Source organism: Enhydra lutris, unplaced genomic scaffold (genome assembly GCF_002288905.1).
Source record: "Enhydra lutris kenyoni isolate GAN:26980312 unplaced genomic scaffold, ASM228890v2 scaffoldscaffold31, whole genome shotgun sequence".
Classification (NCBI taxonomy): domain Eukaryota; kingdom Metazoa; phylum Chordata; class Mammalia; order Carnivora; family Mustelidae; genus Enhydra; species Enhydra lutris.
Genome location: NW_019154115.1, coordinates 14,612,702 through 14,637,398, shown reverse-complemented (window position 1 = coordinate 14,637,398; position 24,697 = coordinate 14,612,702).

Genomic DNA, 24,697 nt, shown 5'->3' with positions numbered 1-24,697 from the left:
TATACATTTTGGGGGGAAAGAGGGTAGGCAGATTTGGGGTGAGAGAGATTCATGTAGGAAACAAAAGGAAAGAATGGCTTTCCAAATGACTCTGTCATACTCAGGGACATATGTAGGATCAAATATATACATGCAAGGGAAACAATTAATTCTACTGGTTCCAGGGTTACGATATGATAAATTATCCTCCCCAAACAGAGACTCCAGCAAGTCAGATATGTCGGATCTGAGCACTTGAACACGTCACACTTCACACCTGCTGGTCTTTAAAAAGATTGATTATCCTGACATGTTCTGAGAAGACCACCACCATGCTCCAGCAGTATTTTCTGTCTTCTAAAAAACAATATTTCAATTTAATAGAACACAAGGAAACTTTCAAAAACTGCCAGGCTAACTCCACCTCTGCAGTTTTAGTGGGAAGGTCATCCAAGCTTCCAGAAGTAGTAAGAGTGCTGGAGTTTGTGGACATGGGAAAATGGGGAGATGAGGAGGAAGGCTGAAAGAGGGAGGAGGGGAAGCTACACTTTTCAAGAGGAGTTTAAACCGGTGTGGCAATTTGCTCTACAACTTAACCATAAAACACTGATCAGGTGCCCCATTTGTACTCTATGGAAATCTTTATGGGACTTACTAAATTTCTATCTGTTGGAGGCTGCAAAGGCACGTGGCAGGAAGTTTCTGAGGGTGGATGATGGTTGGGGGAGGTGGATGGGCAAGAGGCAGGACATGGGCTGGGCAGTGGCAATCAGATTTCTTTGGGTGAGAGTCTTTCTTTCATGTCATTGTAAAGCTCTGTGACATTTCATTCACTGGCCGCTGCATATTTCTGGGCCTTTGGTGGAAGAGGAAACAGAACATGGAAAAAGATATCAAGATAAATAAGGCAATTTACCTGTAATCTTGGGGAGTATATGTCAACAGTTTTTCTTGGCCATTGATTAGGAAATTTTGAAATTAATGAATAGAATATCTAGGAATTTTGAAATTTTTTTATCCTTAGAATAAAGTATTTTTTAAATTTTTTTAATCCCTGGTTATATATCAAAAAGTTCCAGTCTTAAATTGGAGACAAGCATAATGAGATAATAAGACTGGCATCTAGCCCATCCTTCTCATTTTACAGAAGAAGAAATTTAGGCTCAGAGACATGAAGGGAACTATCTGAGGTCACACAGCATGCCAGAATTGAAACTAAATCTGGTACCCAGGGGCCAGGATGAACCATTAGCTCTTCTTCCAGAATGCAGAATTTCCTGGAAGGATCAGAAATAATTCTTTAATATCTCACTCCACAAATGAGTTTTCCCCTTGGCAGGAGAAAGGCGGACACTGAAAACTTGTGGGTTCTAAAGAGCCAGAGGGCATGGACACGGTCAGCAAGAACCCTAAAGACAAACTATTATTTAGTATCATTGTCCAGAAGCATGCCACCCACAAAGTTATTTTCTCAAAATCCTGCTGTCATTATGTCACTCTCCTTTTCCAAAATCCTCTATAGGCTCTGTCATCATTTACAGAATAAAAACCAAACTTTTTATTTACGTGGAAAACATCTCCAGCTTGGGGTGCCCAGGTGGCCCCGTAGGTTATGCATCTGACTCTTGATTTCAGTTCTGGTTATGATCCCAAGTCATAAGATTGAGCCCCACATAGGGCTTGTGCTGAGAGCTGAGCACTGGGCACGGAGCCTGCCTAAGATTCTCTCTCCCACTCCACCTGCCCCTCCATCCCCATGCACATGCATGCACTCTCTCTTTCTCTCTAAAAAACAAAAATGCAACAACTCCAGCTTTCACAAACACTCCTCTCCTGTAATGACTCCATACCTGGTCAGGTACCTCCTTGGTATACTGCACTGAAGACATGGGAGACACAGTGTAAGATCCTTTTCCTCATAGGGTTCCTATTCAATAGGGGAGATAGTGATCAACAGAGAAAGGAATGGACAAAATAATTATGACGTATGAGGATAGCAAACAGGTGAAGTGTCAAAGAGTAGTTGGTGGTGGTGAGGGAGGGAAGGGGAAAGAGATTTCCTAACTACTTTATCTGGAAATGACATTTGACTTGAGATCTGATGGTATTGATGAGCAAGCCCCATGAAGAGCTGAGAAAAGAATCATCTAGAGAGAGGGCATTGCAGTTGCCCCAGCTGAATGTCTAGCTAGTACTTACCTGCCTTCATTTCTTTGTTAATGCCATGTCTTCTGTGGAAATGCCTTTCCCCCATTGGCCTATACTAACCAATCCCACCTGAAACAAAACCAAATAGTGGTTATGAGTGTAGATTCTGAATTAGATGTGGGTTTGGTTCTCTCTTCACCTAGAAGCTGTATGGCCTTGGGCAAGTCACTTCACCTTTATGAGCCTCGATTTCCTTATCTTTAAAGTAGAGATGGTAATAAAACCTATGTTAGAGGATTAATATGAAAATTAAGACAAATATTTCATATAAAACACTTAACATAGTAAAACTACAAAAATCAGTAAATGTTTGTTATTATCTACTCTTGAAGACCCAGCTCAAATCATATCTTCTCGGTAAACTTTGTGGAAAACAGCAGCCCAAAGTAGTATTTGTTTCATTGGGCTTCTTATGTTTCCAGACCTAAATTCCCCCTCATCCCTGTGATGTTTTGTAGCAGTATTCTCTTAATTCTTTTGTGTATCTCTTTTATTCATTCCCTAGTAAATTCTGTGATCACGGTATATCTTCATGTGGCCGAGGGGGAGGAATAATGGAGAGGCGGTGCTTATACAGGTGAGTATGTTAGGATAAATGGGTTGTAGTTCTACTGTTACCCTCTTGATTGTGGTGGCTCACCTCCAAGACAGCACACAATGATCGGCTTCTGGTATTCATCCCTTATATAAGCTTCCCCACTTCAGTGCAGGTGAGACTTTTGACTTGCTTCTGTTCCAGAGAATATGGAAAAGATGTTGTGATGTTGCTTTCATGATTAGGTTGTATAAGAGTGTGACTTCCATCTTCCTAGAAGACTCTGCCTTTGATAAAGCAAGTGACCACATTTTGGAGAGGCCAGTGTGCAAAGAACTGAGGGTGTCCTCTGGCCAACAGTATGCAAAGAACTAAATCCTGCTAACAAGCAAGTAGGAGAACTTGGAAGTGGGCCTTTCCCTAAGCAGTCCTTCAGATGAGATGCAGCCCTAGGTGACACCTTGACTTCAGCTGTGGGAGACCCTAGAACAGAGGACCCAAATAAGTTGTACCTATGTTTCTGATTCACAGAAATTATGGAGTAATAAATGTGTGTTGTTCTGAGCCCTTGTGCTAATTTGGAATGACATTGTAGTAAATTGTTAGCAATAGATAACAGATACTCTTGTTTACTTGGAAAGATAACTTCATCTCCCTGAACTGGAGTTTCCTTATTAGAGATCTTGTTTGTGTCAGGTCCTAGAGTGGGGACGAGGTCTACAGTAGCAAACAGGACAGCAGCATCCTGTCCCTGGAGCCACTGGTCTAGCTGCAACCCCCATGGGATATTGCATTCACCCTGCTGGTTTCCCAGGGAACTTAGCAGCTTCAGGCCTTTCCATTAGAGGGTCAAGCCAACCGCTAGATAGATAGAGACAAAACCCAGAGCCATTCTGGAAGCCCTTAAAAAGGAAAATAAAATTAAATAGTTGGGAACTTTCAACATAAGTGATGCACTTAGGCTTTTCTTGGTTTTTAAAAAATTACTGGGCTTTTCAAATGATGGCAAATGTGGGAACCATAAGAAATAAGTATATGACATGGAAAGCCATTCTGTAACAAAAGCACATTCTGTTTACCTCCAGCTCAGACTGAACCCTTCTTACTTTCTCAAGAGAGACACATGATTAGAAGTATCATTTGATGCAAGGAATACTAGGACATAATCTGGATGATGGGGTCAGTTCTGGGCTAGAAACATGTGTTTACATAAGAGGGCTTGTTTCTTTTAACTCGCCCCAAACAGACTCTGAGACAGCTGTCAGAAAGGAAGGCCCAATGTCCAGACCTCTGGATTCCTGAGCCCCCTCCTGACCTTTAAATCTTTTCCCCCAGCCTCTTCCCCTAAGGACCTTTCCTTCTACTGCACTTCCCATTGGTACCACTTTCCAGCTTACCCACAAAATTCTGAAATACACCTCTTATCTTCTTCGTTAGTACTCAGTGGCCTATGGGAAATCACTCTCTGAAAGGAGTCATGCCCCTTAAAGACAGAAAACATGTTTATTTTTTCCAAGGCTAAGTGAAGGCTTCAAAAATAAGTGGCCAGTTGACCCTCCCTGGATAGAAGCATTCAGGTACTTTCTTCTTTGAGATACACATCCCCATATGCTTGTTGCCCTTGTGAACAATGGACAGAATGTTTTCTTTAAGACTTTAAGGACTCATTTACTAGGTTCAGTATATTAGCTCAGCCACTTAGAGCTGAGTGACCTGTGGCAAATTATTTAACCTCTCTGTCTGTTTTCTAAATGGAGAAAATAATGGCACCTACCTCACATTTAGGGTGTGAAGTATTTGAGTGGTACCTGGCATAGGGTAAGCTTGGTAACTGTTAACTGTTGCTGTTAAGGTAAAAAATGAACAAACAAAATGATTTTATTTATTTATTTATTTGAGAGAGAACAGAGTCTCCAAGAGAAAGCACAAGTAAGGGGGAGGGGCAGAAGGGGAGGAAGAAGCAGGCTCCCCACTGAGCAGGGAGCTCAGTGATGTGGGGCTCCATCCCAGGACCCTGGGATCATGACCTGAGCTGAAGGCAGACACTTAACTAACTGAACCACCAGGTGCCCCAAAACAGACAGTTTTCATTTCTGATTACATTGAGTTTGATCAGGACACAACTAGAAAAAAATAGAAAAATAGGCAGTATTCATCCTGAGAGCTTTTACATTTTTGGTTTGGATCCCCTTGTCTTTTCCTAGCTCTTCTCCTCTGTTCCTTTCTTGGCCAAGTTCCCTTTGGGGCAAAACCCCACCTGGGACCACCTCCCCCAAGCCTCAGATTTTGCTGTCCCACTTCCTTCCTCATCACATCTCTCCTTTCCTCTGTCCTTGTCCTTAGGCCTTTTGCTAGCATCTGATCAACTAATTTGTGCCAAAATGTTAATCACTCTTGGTTTAAATCAATCGTTCAGAGTTGTTTTTTTTTAATATCTCCACACCATGCACATGAAATACATAATAAATCTCCATTTGTAATAACATCCTTCACCTCCCCAGTGACTTCAGCTCAATGCAGGAAGAGGGGATGTAATCTGAAAGTGTCCTGACCCCCACAGTGTCTTCCCCCTGCCAAACTCTACAGCCTCTCATGATGCTAATAATCATGGCAAATACTACCTCCCAGATTCGTCTTTTGGCAGATAGCTTCAATGACTTAACTCAAGTAATATATGATAATAAAAGCTCATGGTTCTTCAATGGAGGCACATTTAAGGCCTGGAAGGGTTTGCTGGGTAGAGACTGGGAGAAGGCGTATTTGATCACTTTTCTAATCATACATGTAACTGTCCTCTCCATCCATCTCCAAAAAAACCAAGTAACTGTGGGCTCTTCACTTTGTTTTCCTCTGGCATTCAAATTAAATATGAGGCTAATTCTTTTTTTTTTTTAAAGATTTTATTTATTTATTTGACAGAGAGAGACATAGTGAGAGAGGGAACACAAGCAGGGGGAGCGGGAGAGGGAGAAGCAGGCTTCCCGCCAAGCAGAGAGCCGGATCTAGGGCTCAATCCCAGGACCCTGGGATCATGATCTGAGCTGAAGGCGACACTTAAGGACTGAGCCACCCAGGCACCCCAAGGTTAATTCTTCAAGGCCATTCTTTACTAGTATCTTCAAAGCTGGTCCCCAGAAAAGGACATCTTTGTTTAGAAGTAAGAACGATATGGAAATTCGGCTCTCTACTTATTCAAAACAATGTATTAACTGTTTAATAAGGGAAGCCTTCTTACCACCAAGGGCTCTGGCTGGCCCAGAGGGCAAGATTGGCTGGGAAAAACTAGTTGGGCTTTCTGCTTCTGTTTATTAGGCCAACCAGGCCAGAGTAACTACATTCACCCCAATACTGCTGTCCTAGTCCAGGGAGTCCTTGATGTCAACAAATCCCGTCCTCATCAGATGGCCCTAAAAATGTAAGTTTCTCCAAAAAAGATACATTTCATGCTATAGTTCCCATTTGGGTCAAGTTGGGGAAAAACATGATCACTGAGTTATATCTCACTATGAGAGATGAATGAAAATCACCAGGGCAGATCTACCTTCAAGTATTTAATTCTGTTTCCAGAAAACCAACTAAGATGTTTAGTATTTTGTTATCAGAACAAAATCTTCTAATTGATCTGGGTGATGATTGCATGAGTTTTGCTTTAAAATATTCTGTAAATGGTAAAAATTATGTGTATGTGTGTGTGTGTGTGTGTGCATATATGTATATATGTATATAGTTGGATGGTTCTGCTGGAACAGTGGTTTTCGAACGGCCATATATCAGAATCATGCTGTCTCCTGGACCAATTAAATGACACTCCCTCAGGCATTATTAGTATTTTCAAATTTCCCAGTTGATTTCAGTGTGCTCTAAAAAAGGGATCCATTGAAAACAACAAAACAAAACAAAACAAAAGATTTCACCCCCAATGAAGGCTTATCTGTAAGATCCTTTTCAGTTCTAAGATTCTCTGATTAAATAAATATTTGTTGCTTTATAAAAGGAAGGATACTGCCAGACTATCTTTTGTACCTGACAGTTGCAAAAGTATGAACAAACAAACAAAAAAATATTTTGGTTCAGAAAGCATAGTCTCTAGACTGGAAGCTTTGAGACTTGCCAAACACAAGTTCTGAGAATTTCCCAGTTTTCATCTGGGCTGGCCCTGTCTAGTCTCGTGCAGACGTTCTGAGATATACATTTGATTTCTCCAGAGAAGATGCCCTAACATGGACAAGCAAAAACTAAAAACTAGAGGCTAGTTGGAAACCAAATTCCCTGGCTAAGTGTTGAGTCCTGCCTGTTGGGTTTGTGTCAATGGAGGTCTGGGGACTCACTCTAAGCTGCTGGAGGCATCATTAATTTCAATTAGGTGGAAAGTCTTTGGAGTGGATTGCTCCAGTGACAGTCGTTTCAGGATGTCCTGCTAGCCTGCGTGTTTTGTTTTGTTTTGTTTTTTCCCAAGGATACTGCTAATGGAGTTTAAGGTCCTTTCATCTCAACAGAGGCTTTATTAAGTCTCCTCACGTCTGTGAGTACCTGTAGCTGCCCTGTTCCCTCTTAATTCATTTTCTGTGCCGCATTCAAGAGTATTTGGAATCTCCGCAAGAACAAATAAACCTCTGAACTCTGATACACGTGTAATCTGCCAAGGTCCACCCCACAACTCCAGACTGTCCCCCAGCACAGCTGAAACAATATCAAAAAGCATCAGCGTTTTCTGTAATCCATTTGCCAAAGACAATGCACCAGACGTGTCGCATTTCCTATTTCTGCTGTGCCTGGCATCGCTTTCCCTCTGGTAACTGGGGCAAGGGGTCAAGGGAGACTCTCAAGGTGACAGATTTGTTAAAGAAAAAATGCAATCACTTGAGCTCCCAGGGTTCAGCATTAACCACTCCTTACCTACTTTCCTTTCTCTTCCTTTTTTTCACTCAGTGGATGAGTGAGGACCTTGTGTACGACGGGAAGCACAACTGAAAGTTCTTACATGAGCCAGCTGTGTGACCTTGGGCCTCGGAGACTGCTTTTGTGAATAAGTAATTCCTCAGCATGCTCTAAATTTCCCTGATTCTATTCTAATAAGTGTATGAGGTAGAAACGGGGTTATGTTTATGACCACAGGCACCCTTCTGGCTCACCTACTTCTTGACAGCAAGTCTGTGGCCCTCAAGTCATGCAGATAGCTTTCCACATACTGGACAGAGGCTTTAAACAGCCTTCTCAGGGAACCAAGAGGCCAAGGACTTGGTAGATGAGTAGAACACCCTCCTCCCAGTTTCTGTGTAAACCATCAGGAACCAGAAACACTGGGGATGCTTCTCCCTTTCGTAATTACTTGGGAAGGAATGTCATAGCCTCAAGCGTAATTAACAAGCATTTTAATTCATTCTCTCTTTTTAGGCTGTTCACATACTTGCTGTTGCTAGAATGAACACACCATTATGGTGTTTTAACTTTTTTTTTTTGTTTTGTTTTAACTTTTTAAAATGAGGCCAAAGATGTTGAACTATGGCCATCCTCATAAGGAACCTTGCACTCTGAGCTTAAACACAGGTTGAAATTAAGCGTCGTGTGGCTGCCATGAAACACACACAGGCCTCTAGTGGTCCTGAGCTCCCCAAATGAGATACAAACAGCATTTAGATACACTTGTCCAAGGGAGAGCCCGCTCATTATCTGGCCAGCAGGGAAAAATTCCACAAATACACCGCCCACTGACAAGTTACACAATTAGCCATAAGACTGTGATTGGGTGTCTGTGGGCTTGCCCTCCCCCTCCCCATCCTCTTCCTCATCCCTAGGTCGGCATACTTCCCTACCTGCCACGCCAGTCATACTCCCCCTCTCTAGCTCAAATTTTAATGAAGAGAAAAGTTCTTGTATATTTGCTTGTGAAAGACACTGCATGTTATCCCATTAAGTGGAATGTGATGATCTCCTTTCTCCAAACATTTTTTACCCTCATGGATGCCTTTCCTTGACTTGAAACACACCAAGACACACACCTGTACACATGCATATATACACATTGACTTCACAGAAGTGACTAGTTCAGCTTCTCTTTTAATTTCATACTTGATGGTAATGAGTTCTTTCAAACAGAACCAGTAAAATGTGAAACTGACATTGGTTGAAATTTAGGGCATCCTGCTTTCCTATACATTATTCCTTGCTTCTAAAATATTCATAACCACTTAAAGATGATTTATAGATGCATATCTAGAATTATATCCTGATAATAAGAGCTTTACATATTTTTCTTTCTCAGAGTATAGATATGTTTGGTACCAATTGGAGACCAAAATGCAGTGAAGTATTTGTATGTGTTAATTATGTAACATAAATATACATGTAATACATATACATACATATTGGCCAGAACTTTACAATGAGAGATACCATGTAAAAAAGCAGTAAACTGTCAGGAATCTATGAATATAAATAGTTTTTAGCAATAGCATATTATCAAGGCATTCTTAACTACATTTGGCATTTTTGGAGCAAGAAAAATGCTGGGGTTTCATTAAACTGCAGTGCAAAGGAAATAGAGAATTTGGATCCTATACGGGAATGTCCTTGAAATGAATAGATTGTATAGAAAACCAGAAAGTTTGGTTCATACAAAATTCCCTCCCCCCGCCCCAGCAAAGGAAATCTCAATTCATTTTTAAGAACCCTGAAATTAACAGAAAAAAATGTAGTAAATAATTAAGAATATGTTTAAATGTCATATACAACATTATTCATGATGAAAGTGAAGTTCATAAAAAATTCATTTGTTTTCTTATTCATGTAAGAGAGGAAAATCAAATAGAGTGAAAACTATATTTTTGTGATCTATCTCAATTGTATACATTCTTATTTGATTCTGGGAAAATTATAGTTGATGTTTAGTAATTTACTGCTAGAAAAATATGGTTTTTTCCTGTGATGTATGCTAAAGATAAATAGCAAATTGAAGTTATAAATGATTCTTAGTATGAAACACCCAAGCAATATTTTTACTGTATTTTGGGTGCCAGGATATCACCCCAGGTACCTCATTGAAGCCATCCAATCTGTGCTGTTCTCAGAAAAGAAGAATGCATTTCTGGGAAATTCGCCATTTGAAATTCCAATGGTTGCTTATCCCCTTCTGAGGCTAATGGTGCCAGTTGCTAAGAAAACAGGGCCTCTTGGCTGGCCAGAGGACATAGCTCTTTCTCTGTGTTGCTGCAGGATCAGGGATCAACTTTAAGACACTCATTGTCCTGGAAAATTAGTGTATTGTGAGCCTTCTCAAACTTGGCATCCAAAAGCGTAATCCATATTGCTTGTTTTTTGATCCCAGGGAAAGCCCTGATAACAATTTTGAAGTCAGTGTGTGCTAGCTCCCAAGATGCTCATATTGTAAAGAACTTGAGGTCTGGCTGGCTTGTGGAAAGACTTAGGGGAAGAATTTCTCAAGACAGAGCCAAAGAAGAGGGGCTAACTTTTACTCATATTTCAAACACCCCAGTCTTCTTTTTCTCCTGACCACAATGATAAGGTACATTAATTCTGGGGTATGCTCTCTATCTCTTTATGTTCTGTTGGGCTCAGTGCTGAGTCCCTGATGATGATGCTGGAAATACGCTCTTAAGGAAGGGTTCCTTAGGGCACATGGATGGTTAAATGTCTGCCTTCGGCTCAGGTCATGAAACCAGCATCCTGGGATCGAGTCCCATATCGGGCTCCCTGCTCAGTGGGGAGCCTCCTTCTCCCTCTCCAACTCCCCGTACTTGTGTTCCTTCTCTTGCTATCCCTCTCTGTCATTAAAAAACAAACAAACAAACAAAAAACCCAAAACACTTAAAAAAAAAAAAAGAAAGAAAGGGTTCCTTAGTTTCTGTGCCTGCATAGCACGCTGAATTTGGCCAGAAACAATATGGCTTACTGTCTCAAGAGGAGACTCCCTTATTATGTAACAGTCAGGCTGCCACAGGTAGGAGTCAGAGCTGTAGACACCATCTTGAATAAAATTTTCTTCAGAGGGGCCTGGGTGGCTCAGTCATTAAGTATCTGCCTTTGGCTCAGGTTGTGATTCCGGGGTCCTGGAATCAAGCCCCACATCAGGCTCCCTGATCAGCGGGAAGCCTGCTTCTTCCTCTCCCTCTCCCCCTGCCCCTGCTTGTGTTCCCTCTATTGCTGTCTCTTTATCTGTCAAATAAATAAAATATTTAAATTTTTTTTCCTCCAGAACACAAGACCTAATTTCCATTTATGAAATTGATTCTTTCTCCAAGTCCTTCAGAATGTGAAACTCAAAGCCTATCTACCTAGAATTACTTGAAGCAGACACTATGCTAGCTGGAGGAAGTTTAGTGAAGGGAGAAAGTGTCTAGAGGAAGGCAGTGATTTAGAAATATCTGTGAAGAGTGAAGGAAAGCAGAGTTAACCAACATTCTCCACCTGACAATTGGTATCCACTCCCTGACTGTCAACTCTAACCTAGTCCATGACCACCACTGATGTCTCCCCTCCTGTGTCAGTGACACTTGTCTCCTTTACCCTTTCCTCCTTCATGAAATAATAAAATGTTACTATTGATAACCATTTATTATCTGTTATGTGCCAGGCCACAAATGTGTGCTACCATAATCCTTGCATAGACCATTCTCCTCTTCTTACAGATAAGAAAACAGACTGAGAGAAGTTATGAAATGTACCTAAGGCCACAGAGCTGGTAGGTGGCGTAGCCGGTTTCAAATCTAGTTGGTTTTTAATCCGGCCTGTCAGAACCCATCCCTACTATCTTACCCACTATACTACACTCGTGCCATTCTAGTAATATAGATAGAACCTTCTTTATTTTTGCTTCCTCTCTCTAGCTCTGGTCAATAGCAGAAGCTTGGGTCCCCTCCTGAACCTGAGACCCCAAATCTGAGTGTGTCTGATGCCAGAACCTCACCATCTTCCACAAAGTTTGCTTTGTCCAGTACTATAGCCTCTAGCTGAACATGGCTAGTAAGCACTTAAAATGTGGCTACTACAAATTGAGATGTGGTCTATGTATAAAATACACAGATTTTGAAGACTTGTGCTGAGACTCCTAAGAAAAAACGGATGTGAAATATCTCATTAATAGTTTTTATATTGATGTCATGTTGAAATGAAAATATTTTAAAGGTTTAAATATCAGGTTAAACAAAATACCTTATTAAAATGAATATTACCCGTTTCCTTTTACTTTTTATCATGTGACTCCCAGACAGTTTGAAATTATATATGTGGTTCTCACCGAAGTTTCTATTGGGTGGCACCACAGCAGACTGAGTTGGACAGTGTCTGCGTCAAGTATCTAGTGAGAAGCTGCTGCTGAACTGACCCAGGAACTTTACTATTTCCATTTCTCCAAGCTCTCACCTCTCTGCCTCAGTATCTTGAAAGTAATAGCTTCCCACAGAAATGTTGGTGAACCCTGGCATAACGCAGAATTTTAAGGTTTGAAGGAAACTTAGAAGTCATCTCGCCTAAACCACCAAAGCAGTACTCTTAATAACCTCTCTTTATGGCATGGACATTGTTGTAGTTTATGTCACTGTTCCAGAGATTTGCTGCCTCTCCTACTTCTCCGTCCCTTTGATGCAAAGCTTGGCCAGAGGACTTATCATGCCCCTCCCTGGGGGAGGACTCTCTATCTCCACCCTTCGTAGCACAGGAGTAGCTTGTCACTTGCTTTGGGCAATGAAATATCTATAGTCATGTCACTTCTGAGCTTTAAGAAACAACTTAAGCTTCTGGCTTTAAGAAACAACTCATGGTTTGCCATGAGTATTTTTCCTCTGACACGAGACTTCCAGTGTCCCAGGGAGGGGCTGTTCTATCAGCCCAGGCCTCCAAGGGAGGAAGATAGAGAAGAGATTCATGGCAACCATGATGGATGTGTAAGCTTAGTGACAAAGAGGCCTGAGTTGTTGCAAGCCACCGAGGTTTTGAGGGTCTTTGTTACTGTATCAAAACTTAGATATAGATGATATTCCCACTACCAAATCCTCATACAATTACATTCGAATACTTCCAGTGACAAAAATCGTTACTACCACTGTTGGCAGAACATTGCATCTTTTGATGGCCCTGACTACTAGAAAGATCTTCTTCATATGATCTTCCTTGGACAAACATTTTCTTGTGAAACAGATGGGGCTCCCTTCCAGCTGTCAGCACAAATGAGGGAGTAACAAGCCAAACCCAGAAATTGGCTGGGGTCAGACACCAGCCGAAGCAGGAGAGGTCACTACAGCTTCCTTTAAGGGGAGGAAGAAGAGGAGTGTGACCCAAGGGGACCATATTTACAGCAGGAGGGGAGAACACGAAAAGCTGAGCCCAAGAGACAGGTGAGCTCAGAGCTATGGAAGAGATGGAGAGGCAAAGCAGGAGGAAAGAGGAGGTTTCTTCATTGTTGGTCTGCTTGAAGTTGTCAGGCATGACAGGCTCACTTAGGAACACTCTGCCCCACTGTACAGGCTCTGGTAAAGTATAAGAGACTGGAACTCTGAACTTGACATTGGCACCCTCCGTCATCTGCTTACTTGTTTCACCCCTAGAATCAAAGTACAAAGTTTTCTCCTTCTGCCACAGGACAGCCCTCTCTTTATAGACAGGTCCATTTGTGGCCTGAGCAGACTAACATCGGTATTTTGTAATTCAGCTGGAAGTAGTTTAGAACTTGGATTTCAGAGTTAAGTTAGATCTGATTTAAAATCTTGACCCCTATCAGTTGATAGTGGTGTGAGTTTCAGTAATTTTTAACCTCAGTAAGCCTCATTTGTCTGTAAAACGGGAATACTCCCAATCTTGAGAGGCTGTTCTAAGTATTAAATGAAATGATAAAAAGTGCATGCTACTTTATCTGCCCTTCAATAAATGGTAGTTATGTATCTTTCTCTGGCAAAACCGAAGGAAATACTTTTAAAAAGATCCATCATAAAATGGCGTCCACACTGATAACACGTTATAACTTTAGGGACTCACTCAGAGTCTTACAAAATGCTCAATAATGATGTTGGTCCTTATATTTTAGGACAGAATCATGGGCTATTGAAATTCTGCCACATGACCCCTTAAAGGTTCATTTGAGGTAATTCCAAAAAGGGATGCATTCTTTATTTCTATTTGTGTCCTATTTTCTGTTGTATTTCCTTATCTAATTTCTCCCTTTATCGAAGTCAGTGCTGAGAATCAGCACCTTACAAGAGCATTACAACAAGAAGTGTAGGAATTCCACAGCCAATTGCATAAAAATATTTGAAAGCATGGGAGAAGGAAAAGGTGAAGAGAACACTTATCATCCACTGTGCAGTCATACAAGCATCAGAAAGGCTGCAACAGAACTGTTTTAGCCATCCAGCCAGCTCACGATATTGTCCCTGACACCCAGGGCTATCCTTCCCTAGGTCACCTTGAAAAGTTTGGGTCTGCCACCTTTTCCTCACCTTTAGATCCTAGGAAGCTCATTCATAAAGCTTAATTATGGTTTTTAAAAATTCCTACTTCAATCTGTATGTGTGGAGAGGGACAGAGAAGGAGGGACAGTGGGACAGAGGAGGGAGGGGAAGAGGGAGGAATGAAAGAATGAATGAATGGGAATATTTCTTGGTCCTCTTGAAATCACTACGTGTCATTAGAACTCACCCTCTCTTTTCTACCAGGTTTTCCCCAGTCCCGTGAGCAGGAATCCTGGGTGTCTATTCCCTTGGTCACTTCAGAAGTCCTTCTCCAACCTCTTCCAGGGTGATAACATTTTATTGAGACCCAGTGACCAGAAGTGCTTTGGGTAATGCGGCACACTTGATTTTTCCTGTCAAGCTTTAATTCCCTTGTGGGTGATATTCAGGATGCAGACCTCTCTCTGGGCCCTAGCATATTCATCTTACGACTCCAGTCTACAATAATTTGTCTACAAATTACACAAATAATATAGATATAAATAATACAAACTTGGGTCCTTTAGTTCTGTAAGTATTCTGAGGATCTTATTTTGTGAGGTTCCAAATTTCTAACCCAATTTGAAGTGTTCTAGCAATTCGCCATTTGTTAACGGAAGTTATTCCCCAATTACATTGTGCTTACTTACCTTTAGGGGGTACAGTAAAATAAAGTGCCTACATCTTTGTAAAATTAGGGTTTTTAATTCCCTTGTACCACCTTCAATTAGCCCATTTTCTGTCTTTATTCATTACAGACTTTAAACTCCGATACATATATATCATATATGTGAGATTTTGAAAATGTACTTAGGACTCTCGACTTCTTAGTCATCATAGTGGTAAATTGGATATGCCCAGTAAACCCTCTCCCAATTTTCTATTAAAATGCTTCAAAAAATGCATAAAAAGATATACACTGGTGAAAGAATTGTCAACTAAACTTGCCATGGTCAGGGATTTACATTAACTGAGTCGCTGGTGAAAATGGATTGGGAAGCCCACTCTAGAACCAAATATCACAAACCACACATCCTGCCCTAGGTACTAGAGCAAGGCAGGTACTTGCCAGGAAGCCTGTACTCACACCCACTGTCCAAGCTCACTACCCTGCCCTCGAAAGTAGGGAGGTGTGACCCAATCAAACCCTGAATTCTAAGCCCAGAGCCCTACTCTTCCTCGCCCCCATCAGTTGTTTTTCTACATACCTTCAGTCACTGTAACCCAAAGCTTACAATATGAGGTAAAATGAAATAATAACTCTTAGTTTCTAAGGAAAATATCCCAGGAGTAAAGACAGAAAAGATTTATGAATGGCGGATATTGTTTTGAACTGTGTGATTGTGTCATGTCAAAAAAGCAAACATCAAATCAAGATTCAACTGAACATACCCCCACTGGTGGAAGCCTGTCTGTGGCAAATTGAGCAAGGGCACTGCATACCAAACTGAGCTAAGAAGATGGAGCTGCCAGTCCTCAAGCTGGTAGATCTAAGGACACCATCTTTTTTGTTGATGAGACACTAGCCCTAAAGAGCATTTTCTCTCTGTATGAATGAAGAAAGGAAGATGGATGAATGGATAGATGGAAGGATAGAGGAATGGCAGGAAGGGAGAAAGGAAATGAGGGAGGGAGAGAAGGAGGAAAAAACAAGGGAGAGATGGAGGGAGGGAAGAAAAAAACCAATGGGGATAAGATATAGGTGTAGACATAGACACAGATATAAATATATGTGTGCTTATGAACTGATCATAAAACATAAAGGGAAGAAGACTTGGAGGAAGAGATTACCTTTAATATCAGAACAAGAACAGGCTGTCATAACAGAAAATAGTGAGATGAGGACAAACATGCCAAAAGGATCCAGTCAAAACAAGTACAAAGCAATACAAATTTCAAGATCAACTTAAAAATTCTTATTGGAAGACACGAAGCACAGCAGATTCGGAGGTATTCTGATACTGCACAAATAAATTGAATCAGTGATGTAGAGACAAATACAAATAAGTAAACCATCCAGAATACGTATGGAGAGTTCAAGACAAAAATCAATGAGTGAGAAGCTGTTCGAAAGGTCAGGAACTGACTTTACAATAAGAGAACTAACCATGAATGGATAAAGGAGGTATGGTCCTTATATACAATGGAATATTATGCCTCTTTCAGAAAGGATGAATACCCAACTTTTGTATCAACAGGGATGGGACTGGAGGAGATGATGCTGAGTGAAATAAGTCAAGCGGAGAGAGTCAATTATCATATGGTTTCACTTACTTGTGGAGCATAAGGAATAACACAGAGAACACGGGGAGATGGAGAGGAGAAGTGAGGTGGGGGAAATCGGAGGGGCAGACAAACCATGAGAGACTATGGACTCTGAGAAACAAACTGAGGGTTTTAGAGGGGAGGGGGCTAGGGGTTTGGGTGAGCCTGGTGGTGGGTATTATGGAGAGCACGCATTGCATGCAACACTGGGGGTGGTGCATAAACAATGAATTTTGAAACACTGAAAAACATAAAATAACATTAAAAAAATAGAACTATGAGTAATTTTGAGGATTAAACCAAAACAATAGAAACAGAAATAATAATCAGAGATATAACAGAAGGTAACTTTTCTGTGCTAAGTAATGAATTGAAAGAACATAAGTCAAATAAAAGATAAATTCATGCATTTGGTTTAGCAATGGCTTAACATCCTAACAAAGTTTCCAAATTTGGAAATAAAAAACTCACACACATCAAGGAAGTAAAAAAAAAAAGTTACCTTTAAATCAGGTTTTCCTCAAATTCCACCTCTAAACAAAACAAACAACCAGAAAATGATGGAGAAATGCCTACAGAGGTTTAAAAAGGAAATTTCGTGATACATTTATAAACATAGTACTCTCAACATTTATAAATGGAAGCAGTAGAAAGAAAATTCTAGAGCTACCTTAACAAATAAAATATACCACTTTTACAAAATGAGAAATTCATGAATTGGGAAGTTATAAGATATAATTGTGCTGGGCATTGAAACCACTGAAGTATAAGGGGAATAAGTGATCTCACTATGAGTCCATCTTTTGAAATTGTTAAACAGCTTCTTACTCTCAACTTTTCATCTCCTAAAGCAGAATCTTTGAGAGATGAAGCCTAGACATTTGTGTTTTTAAGCACCGTACACAGGATTGTGACAGTCAGATTTGAGAATATTGTAATAAATGGGCAGCATCTTTGCTTGAACTTGCCTTCTTGACCAATAGTAAAGTTACATTTGTATATATTTATTAGCTATTTTTATTGCTTCTTTTGTGAATTATCTGTGTCTTTGACAGTGTTTCTCTGAATATGTCCCTATCTTTCCTTACAGTTTTGAAATTGTTTATTGTATATTAAGAACATAAAGGGGGCATTTGGGTAGCTCAGTGGGGTAAGGCCTCTGCCTTTGGCTCGGGTCATGATCTCAGGGTCCTGGGATCGGGCCATATTGGGCTCTCTGCTCGGTGGGGAGCCTGCTTCCTCCTCCCTCTCTGCCTGCCTCTCTGCCTACTTGTGATCTCTGTCTGTCAAATAAATAAATAAAGTCTTAAAGAAAAAAAAAAAAGAACATTAAGCATTTGCCGCAAATGGTGCAGATGTTTTAACCAGTTTATCACTGCCTTTAAACTTTGTTTGAAAGTCTGAATGGCCATTCACTTTATAATCATGGATTTTGACTATTCTAGATTCTCTGGATCTGTTTGACATCTTAAATTCTTGCACATCTTTTCTAGTGTCTGGCATTCATACGTCAAGGAAAACATGCATTTCTCTCAGACAGCCATAGCATTATACATAGGGGAAATGGAATATGCAGTAGAGACTTTCAGAAGTAATTGGAACAGCAGGAAAATCTCGGCACGCATTTGGCCTTTTAAGGCCGTTCCATGTTGAAGAAACATACCAAATCCTAGTTTGAACATAGAACGAAGAAAAGCTAACCACTTTTCAGGACATAATTTCACATAGCTCACTCAATTCTGATGAACAACTTTGTTTCTAAACCCTCAGAGGAAGACCCTCTGGTCCTTTCCTCTTTGGTTTTCCCTTTACTTGCATGTTTAGAAGAGCCTCTGCTGGGGCCCCTGGGTGGCTCAGTGGGTTAAAGCCTCTGCCTTTGCCTCCGGTCATGATCCCAGGGTCCTCGGATCAAGCCCCACATCGGGCTCTCTGCTCAGCAGGGGGCCTGCTTCCTCCTCTCTCTATGCCTGCCTCTCTGCCTACTTGTGATCTCCATCTGTCTGAATAAATAAATAAATAAAATTAAAAAAAAAAAAGAAAAGAAAAGCCTTTGCCACCCAAAGGTTTTTTTTTTAAGTGATATATATTTCTTATAGTTTTATGGGTTCATTTTTCAGCTTTACTTTATAAATTCAAACTTGCAATTGGTGTTCTGTTATCTCTCCTTTTTTTCAGATGACAATATGAGAGCTCTAAAGTGATTTTAAAAGCTTGGTTCAGGGTCAGGTCTCCTGATTCGAAATCAGTTTGTTTTCAGTAACGCTAGGATGTGAACTTGATTGTCAACCATGATAGCCTCATACAACTCCTGCCATCATAGGAACGGGATTAGAAAACATGATCTGGAATGGGCCACAGACAGAGGTGGAATAATGTCTGTCTAGCTCATCAACCATCTACCCTAGCCATTTCAACAATAGTAATGGAAGATGCTCTGAGACTGCACAAGGCAATAGGGTGTCATTGGTCTTTGGGACCAAGCATGAGCCACCATCATGTGTATTCAAACTTCAGTATAAGAGCCTTTTCCAGGAGGAACCTGGGAACCTTCTAATATTTTGCATCCCATTATTTTTCTACGTATCTTTTCAAGAAACTATAGGACTAGTACTTTGTCAAAGATAAAAACAGAATTACTTCTCTATACAGTAGATACAAAAGAAATCAATCAGTCTCAGTGGTATGGGTTGAACATTTTATTCCAGTGTTTGTTTTAGCCTATTAAATGAAAAATAATTGCCACAATCTTTCAGAAATGTGCCTGGTTCAGCTTGGGGAATTACTGAGAGGCACTATAGCATTAGAGAAAGATAGGCTAGATGGTGTCACAAATTTACTTCTACCTTTCCTACGTCTCTTCACTTCCTCTAACTCTGAAACATAGGCACCCACTCAAGTCCTTTTGAATTAAGGTTAAATATTAAATATGTCAGTTTGTCAATATAGAGATTTACAGAAGGACTGAGAGAGGATTTACCTATGTTGTTTGAAAAGTAGAATTCAAGAGTCTAGTCAGTAAATCCCTACTTGGTAGAGTGGATTTTTATTGAGAAGGAAAGGGATGCCAGTGTACAGTCTTAATTAAAACTCAGTTTGGTAATTGTTATTTCTTTAGAAAGAAAATGAGAAGTGATTTAATAAAAAGATTTTGTTTTATGAACACCCATATTTTTATTGATAGCTCATTGATAAGAATACACAGTTCTTAAGTATAAACTATTCAGCTTTGCTTTCTGTATTTTTATTTTTTTGATAGGGATAAATTGCAAGCCCAATTTTCTGTGAGATTAATGTAATTTAATATATCATGGCCAGTGTGGCATAAATACTTAGATAAGTCAGGCATTCTGCTAGACACTTGGAACACAAAATGCAGACCTCGAAGAGCTCACACGCTAAAAGGAACTCTGGTGAGTGACATCATTGCAATAAGATGTAATAAATGCTAAACAGAAGCCTGTGTAAAGTATTAATACAGAATAGAGGAGGAGGAGGCCAATCTACCCATGGGAATTTGGGAAGTCTTCATTGAGATGATAATATTTGGGTTGAATCTTAAAGAAAGGAAGTTTGCCATATTAATAACGCATTCAGTAGTAAGTAATCTTAAAGGACAATGAATGGTATGTTTAGAATATAGTAAGAAAACCAGTCTGATTTTAGAATATGGGGAAATTATGTTGGAGGCAGATAGAAAAGGAGACTAAAAAACTGGATTGAGGCCTAGATCTGAGTCAGTAACTTCTTTTGTAAAGATAATAAACATTTATGGCTTGGGGGAGACTTAAATCTATCCTTGCCATGTGAAAACAACTGTAGAGAATATGTAAATGAATGGGCAGGGCTATGTCCCAATAAAACCTTACCTGTACTTACAAAAAGAGTTGGTGGGCAAGATTTGGCCCATGGACCATAGTTTGCCAAACCATGGACCAAAATGTGAAGGGTATTTTAATGTTCTATTACAGTTTTGAACCCTATGCTGTGGGCATCTTTAGGCATGACATGATCAAAGTTGTCTCCCAGGAGGCTAATTGTTGTGTCATCGTGCAGCGCAATGGGAGTGGAAATGGACCTTAGGACAGTGGTCTGGGTCCGGAGGGAGGAAGATGGAGGGAGACAGGAAGGGCCAGATGTTTGAAGGAGTTCCAAACTAAGATGGACAGGGACTGAAGGTAGAGTGGGGAGGGAGAGGCTAGAGTTAACTTGATTCTGAAGTCTCCCCCATGTATCTTGACAATCAGTATAGAGAAGATGGGGATTTTCTACTTCTGTAGCCCAGTTATCCTTTTGTCTGTTTTGAGGATGAAACCAGAAGATAAGCCAAAAAGGTCTGTATCTATGGTAGGAATTGTTTGGTTCTAGGTCTCAGGTCTTACTACAGCTCTCAAACCCTAAGTTGTGAAATTCTTGGAACTGGCCTCAGATCTGTCTATACCCAAGATCAGCAAACCAGATACCCTGCTGAATGCCTGATAATAAATGCTGTTATTTCCTTAGAGATCTTAAAATCTAAAAATGCAGTATAAAGAATAAACAGAAATGATGAAAAAAATTCAATTTTTTTTTTCATTTACGTTCTTGTTTTACATTCTCTTCAGGGATGTTAAATGTTCCAAATGGTTGTATCTTGACTATAAAATGTCCAGAGTGCATTGGAACTTAAAAATAAATCACTGCCATGACTCAGAATTGAAATAACCGTATCATAAATTTCTTAGTAATCTGTCTATCCCTGGGCACCTGGCCTTGTCACCATGTGTTTAAATCCTGTGATTTACTCTTCACACCCTCCTTTGCTCTCCCACCCCTACTTTGGCTATAATAGACCAGAGTCAACTCTTCTAGACCGAACATTATTGCTCACCATTAGTGGTTTGGCTTAGTCTTATAGACATAGATCAACTCAGAGGTCTCCCAAAGCAGCTTTTAAAAACTGAGATGCTTGACTTTGTTTGGTCATTGTTTTTAAAGCATGACTTATCAGTGAAGCTCATTTGAACACTCTTTCTATATCCTTGTCATGACTTTCAGATCTCAGTCTTTCCTTGTTGCTGAGTTCCATTGTGGGGCCGCCTTGCTTTGTGGGATTGTTGAGAACCCAAGTCTTCTCTGCCTCCTCAGTGTATCGCTGGTGACACTGAACTTCACGTTGCTGCAGGTGGGTGAGCTTGACTGGCTTGTCTTTTGTTCCTTGGAAAGTTCCCAGTTATCTCACATCTTCAACATAAGTTCTAAACACGAAGTGATAAATGAGTATAGGTAGAATTTCTACTCCAGAGATCTTCACTTTGAATATTGTCTGCTTTACAATAGGGAAACTGCAGCTCATGTTTACATGTGTCTGGTTTCCTGATTGGACATACTGGCAACCCAGTACTTTTTTCCCAGGTCTTTGCGTTCAAAATGAAGGAAAAATCAAACACATTCTAGGCTTTTAAAAAATGATTTAATTTGACTCAAAATATTAAGTATTAGGAAGACTTTTAGAATGCCATATATTAAAAATATTTTATAAACACATAGCCTTATGTAGTTAAAGCACAACTAAGACTTGAGAGAAGTAGGTTCTTATTTGGATCACAACCAGTAATTGTGTACTATGACCAATTAAGTAATTTCTTATTTATAAAATAATGAAGTTATATTAGGTACTTCAGGGTTGGGACTCTCTCCATCTGTGCAAAGGAGAAGATGAGCCCTGTTGGCTTCTTGGAACCATTGTTTCCCTTCCTTTTCCAGACCTAGAGTGGAGAGAATAGAGTGGAGAGAACACAGGAAATTCTGGATTGGGCCAGCTCTTTCCCTGTTCTCACTTTCTTCTCCCTCATCTGAAAAAAAGAGGGATGGATGCAGCAGTCTCTTGGGCTTTTTCAAGTTCTGAAGTTCAAAGCTAACATATAATTTAATGTTTTTGCATCATAATGTTGAAGAATTTAGAGGTCAGATTCTATGACATTCAGTGACATACTATATCTGTGAAATGGGTGAAGCAGAGAGAAAATCAGAATGATTTGGGAATATTGGAAAATAGCATCAAGTTTCTTAGATCAACAAGCCTCATTGCAGTCCACATATTTCAGCTGACCTAAAATGTTTTTGTGACAATATGGCTAGATATGGCTATGTTGTGCTATTATGTAGCAATGACAAGGAATATTTTGTTTTTTTCTTAGCAATAATCTAGTCAGGGAACTTGACATTGAGATTTGTTCAGTGTTTTGGATTGGGGCTCCCTAGAAGCAGAGTCAGAGATGTGGTTTCTTGTCAGAGTGATTTATTGAGGAGGATTGCTCTCACTTGAAAGCTTCAAGGGAGTAAGAGGATCAGCAGAGGGCAGAGGGAGCAATGAGGCAAAGATGTGGGCTAAGCTGACACATAGCCACCGTCTGATGCCACCAGGATCTCTGGAAGATACTGGCACCTTCCAGTGATGCTGCCTGGAAGCAACATGGCCTGACTTTTCCAGGGATCAGTCAGTCATTGGCTGTGGGTCACCATCCCTGTCCCCACCCTTGTCTTATTCTTGACCTTAAAGAATTTCATTATGGAAGTGTTTGCCCTACTTTTTCTTTTTTAAGATTTTATTTTATTTGTTAGAGAGACAGAGGAAGAGGGGCTGAGGGGCAGAGGGAGAGGGAGAAGCAGACTTCTCACTGAGCAGGGAACCCAACTTTGGGCTCAGTCACAGAACCCTGAGATCATGACCTGAGCGAAAGGCAGATGCTTAATTGACTGAACCACCCAGGCCTCCCTACCCTACTTTTTTTTTTTTTTTTTAGATTTTATTTATTTATTTGACAGATAGAGATCACAGGTAGGCAGAGAGGCAGGCAGAGAGAGAGAGAGAGAGGGGAGGAAGCAGGCTCCCCACCGCGCAGAGAGCCCGACGCAGGGCTCGATTCCAGGACCCCGGGATCATGACCCGAGCCGAAAGGCAGAGGCTTTAACCCACTGAGCCACCCAGGCGCCCCCTACCCTACGTTTTTGATAACTTTTTTAAGATGATGGTATTTTTCCTTTGTTCCTACTTTTCTAATAATTTTATCATTAAGTATTCAGAATTTTATAAAATACATTTTTGGACATATTAAGACAATTATATATCTTTTTCCTTCAAGCTGTTAATGGAAATTAATATTTTTTCTTGTTAAACCACCTTGCATTTTTAAGATAATCTCTTCTTAGGTGGAGTATATTATTTTAAAACATACATGGTTGTATTCAGGATGCTCACATTCTGTTTGGTATTTATGTATCTGTTGTCATAACTGAATTTAGCTTATTTGGTATCAAGGTTGTACAAGGTTCATACAATGAGTTGCAAGCTTTCTCTTTTTTCCTCCAATTATTTAGAATGTTTTTCATAAATAATTAAAATATTGGGATTGTCTATGTATTCATTTCTTGAGGCCATCATAATTGAGTACTACAAACTTGGGTTAAAACAACAGAAATTTGTCCTCTTATAGTTCTGGAAGCTGGAAGTCTAATATTGAGATGTCAGCAGGGCCACACTCCTGCCAGAGGCTCTCGGAAAGTTTCCCTTGTCTCTTCCAGCTTCTGGTGGCTGTTGCTGTGTTCCTCAATCTGCTTTCCCAGTCACATGCCCTCCTCCTCCTCTTCTGTCTGGGTGTCTCTCCAATGTGTATCTTTTGTAAGGACACATCATTGTACGTAGGACCCATCTGTATAATCTAGGACAATCTCCTCATCTCAGGATCCTTAATTATACCTACAGAGGACCTTTGCTTTAACAAGTTCCCAGGGGCCAGTGATTTGATATAGGCATACCTTTGGGGCAGGCTACCATTCAACCCACTACTATCCATTCTTAAAAGCTTAGTAGATTTCATCTCTGAAATCATTTGCCTCCCAAGAGGGATTTGGCGTTAAATTTTTAAATACCAGTTCAACTTCTTTAGTGGTTTTAGGCCTAGTCATTATTTCTTCTTGAATCTGTTTTGGCACTTGCTTTTTTTTCTTAAAACAGGCCACTTTTGACTCTCTTCAGATTTACTGGCATTAAGCTCTACATTGAATTCTCTTAAAGTTTTCTAATACAATATGTTGTATATGTACTTATGTCCCAGAAGCTAGAAGAAATGAGAATCTTTCCTAGAGACTCTGGCAGGAGCATGCCCCTGCTGACATCTTGGTTAGACTTCCAGCTTCTAGAATTATAAGAGGAAAAATTTCTGTGCTTTCCTAATATTGTTTATATGCTTAGTACTGTGTGTATATATTCACAGATACATAATCTATTTCATTA